Genomic DNA, 3,677 nt, shown 5'->3' on the forward strand with positions numbered 1-3,677 from the left:
AAAGACAAGCACAGTTGGCACCAGAACATCTGTTTTCCTAGAACCTGTGCCTACATTTTTATATAGACAAGGAAGTTAACAGCATCCCAGCAACTCTTCAAGAAAAATTAATTACGCCTGTGCTTGCCCCTCCCTTATTCTCCCTGTTTAACCTGCACTCTGCCGCCCCCCCACCCACCCCTAGGGGCTTCCTGAAACTGCAGATTACACATGTACAGGGGTGGGATGTCACCGGGTCTTCAGACAGTGAGACACAGCGAGTGTAAGCAGGGTCAGGGCAGAGTGCTCCGCCCCCTGTTGTCTCACCTCCCTCAGTTGTGTCCTGCGCACCTGACCCCACTTTGTGCCCATGCTCGGCCTCAGACGGGCGCCCCTCAGGATGGGGAGGGGCCAGGACACCACCTGTGGCCCCTTCTGACCATGGGAAATGGTGCTTGAGTCACTCCCGTCACGCCTGACCCCGGGGCTCCTAGAGACGCAGGAGGAGGCCTTGGAGCCGCATCCCCCGGCCAGAACCGTCTTCCATCAGGGGATGAGAAGCAGAAGAGGAGGCGCCTGGCCGATCCCAGCGGCCACAGCTTCCAGAACATCTCCCTCCCGCAGACGAGCACCCTGCCCTCAGGTGCACCCAGGCGCCTGAAACCAGCAGATAATAGGTGCCCGTGAACTTGCAGAGTCCTGCCCGGATTTCAGTCTTAAGAGTTAATTTGCACGAAATAATTTGCCCAACTGATCAGCTGCCAGGAATCTGGGCTGACTGGCGTTTTCTCTTGGCCGCTGTTTGGACTCCGGAGCCAGATTGGGGCTGGGGGCTCCCCCTTGGCCTCAGTGGGCCCTCACGGTCTGCGGGGAGCGACAGAGCGCACAGGCTGATTTAATGGACGTTTATGCAGCCCTGCAGGAGGCCATAGCTGAGCATGTCCCCTCCTAATTAAAGGACAGCGGCCAGTTGTTCCCCATCAGTGCTGACAAAAGAGGATTGCTTTGGTCCTGGGAGCTTATGGGAGCTCCTCAGATGCCAAAATCTGGCACCTGCCACCTGGCATTCTTAAAGTGACCCTTTCAGGAGAGATGGCCATTGTGAGGGGGACGGTTGTTATGGGGCCTCCATCCAGGCTGGGGTGGGGGGTCGCTCTGCCCACGTAGGGGCAGGAGGAGAGTGTTCTAAACCTGACCCTGCCCTGGCCTGCGGGGGAGAGAGGGGGTTTGCATGGGGGCGGGGCTACAGATGCAAATGCCCACAGGCCTGGGGGTCAGGGGACTCCCGCAGAGGCTGGGGGAGGGGCATGGCCCACAGGATGAGCCCGTCTCCAGCGTGGAAGCCACGTGGAAATCCAGGCCCAGCACTGCCCGACCCGCCAGCCGCCCGGGCAACCCCGGGGAAGTGGAGGCCACTGTCCACTCCAGGACTGTTAGCTGCGTCAGGACAGGGCCTGTCCCGTCCGGTCCCTGTAGCCCCGGCCCCACCACCCCTGCCCTGCAGAGAGCCCTCCTCGGCCACCGTGGGGGGGGGGGAGCGAAGCAGGCGCCCCTCCCAGCAGCGTCAGCTCGGTGGGCGGTGCCCCCGAACATGACAGAGTCTTGGGGGAAAAGCCCTCCTCACACCAGCCAGCCCAGCGCCACACACACCTTGATGCTCACGACTTTCCAGAACGATTTTCTCTCAGTGACTCAGAGGTCACACTGTGGACCCAAACCAGCCAGCAGATGTGTCGAGTTTGTCCCTCCTGGTGTTTTTGGAAAAATGTGAATCCGATGTCAACACGTGAAAAACCTGAGATCTCACTTGAGCATCTGATACTTTGATTCTCTTAAGGTGTCAGGACACGGTGCCACTCGGCGCCCAAATCCTCTCCTGGTAGCTTGTGTGGCACCGAGGCCAGGGCACCAGCCCCTTTAGACAGGCTCGTGCTCCGCAGTTTCCACCAACTCCACCCCTCCCCCTATTGTCCCCACATGGAGACCCAGGATCTGCCACCCCAACTGCTGTGCTGCATTGTCCACAGGCCACTTGCTGGGTCCCTCCCCGGGTCTTTCCCCTTCTACAGGGAAACGGTAACAAAACCACACCACAGGGCTGGGGGGCATCCAGAACCTGCTTGGAACGTGTCTGGCAGGTGGGAATCCCTCAGGAAGTGCTGGCTGGCGGCTGGTCCAGCCCTCTTCACTCCTTTTGTTTCCTGCCAGGCCCGTGGGGACACTGGCTTTGAGACCTGCTGCAGACGGAGGAACCAGCTGTGGCCGTTTCTCTCCAGCTTTCTCCATCTCCACCGCTTCCCCCCAGCCCCACCTCCCACCTCGTCCCACACCCAGAGGGCGGGGGACGCAGAGCCTGGAGTCCCGCCACGTGGGTCCTGGGTCTTCCGTCGTCCTGACCCCACCATCACTGCCGACCCGTCTGACGGGCATGTTCCTATTTTCTCCCACATCTCCTACCTGGATGTTAGTCCCTCCGTCCACCAGCGACGTCAGGACCGCATGGGAGATTTGATCAGGTTTGCAAGGGTGTTCTTCTTACAGCTCATGTTCTATCAGTGAGACACTTCAGAATTCACTGGATGTAATTTATCTTTGGGATTAACACACTGTGTTAAGTACTTTGAAAGCAACCAACAACTATAATCCAATTACTACTGGCTGTATTTTTAATGCTATTTTGCCCCCAGCCCCTCATCTCAACTGTGCGCCAGACTCACTCCCACACACACACACGCAGAGCAGATGCCAATTTTGTGCCCCGCTGCCTCGTCTAACAGCGAGAGCACTGAATAGTGAACAGCTGATCTGCGTGAAGTAACGTGAGAGCTCCTGTAGTCCTGGAGCTTTTAAACTTACAAACAGGTATCAGCCAGGTTGCCATGGAGAGCAGTGGACCGATGCCAGGGCTCACCCTCCGGACTCGTGGCCTCCTCTGATCAGCAGGGTCACGTGGGCTCTGCGAGGAGGCAGAGGCATGGCCTGGCATTTTAATGACACTGACTGGCTGTGTCTGAGCGGCGAGTGTGTAGGGGTGAGACAGGGCACGTATGTGTGAGTGTGGGTGCATGTGTGTAAGTTCGCACGCACAGCCCCACACATATGGAATGAAAACTGAATGGCCCTGAGGATCTGCTGGACACCTTTCATGTTCTAACAGAGACCGTGAGGCCTGAGGGGTCACTGGATGGACAATTCGAGTTTCTGAGTCAGGGCGGCTGCTGACTCAGCACTGAGGAAGCCGCTCCTCTGGCCCCATCAAGACCCCCTCGCTCCCTTCTCTCTCTCACGTGCACCCATCCCCCCTTTTCTCCTTCCTCTTCCCCCTACATTCACCCTCCTTGCCTCCCCCCGGCCCTCTCTCATTTTCTCTCACGGCTGCCTTCTTTGTCCTGCAATCCCCCTCCCCCGCCCCATTATGGATGATGGGAGGAGAACCACATCCTTGCTGCCTGCCATATAAAACCCTCGACACCGGTTTGTGCCCATTTTTCGGTCTTGCAAATCCACCCCAACTCAGGGAAAATACCTACATACATACATACACGCATCGCATGCACAGAATGTAAACACAGACCAGAAGAAAGCCCTCCATCCTCTGTCTCTGTTTTGGTTTCTCCAGAAGCGGACCCTGAGGCAAGGCTTCAAGTCCAAGGATTTCCTCTGGGGGGTGATCACAAACAACACCGGTCGGGGGTGAG

General features: G+C 57.8%; 1 long non-coding RNA gene across 1 annotated transcript; it reads right to left on the reverse strand.

The window, feature by feature from the left end:
* Nucleotides 1-292: 292 nt before the first annotated feature.
* LOC118881383 lies at nt 293-2,513 on the reverse strand. Its single transcript, XR_005016513.1, has 3 exons — nt 2,437-2,513; nt 1,630-1,727; nt 293-636 (listed from the first exon to the last, which is right to left on the reverse strand). It is a non-coding gene; the product is annotated as an uncharacterized LOC118881383 (long non-coding RNA).
* Between the last annotated feature and the right edge of the window lie 1,164 nt (nt 2,514-3,677).

Source organism: Balaenoptera musculus, chromosome 15 (genome assembly GCF_009873245.2).
Source record: "Balaenoptera musculus isolate JJ_BM4_2016_0621 chromosome 15, mBalMus1.pri.v3, whole genome shotgun sequence".
Taxonomy (NCBI): Eukaryota; Metazoa; Chordata; class Mammalia; order Artiodactyla; family Balaenopteridae; genus Balaenoptera; species Balaenoptera musculus.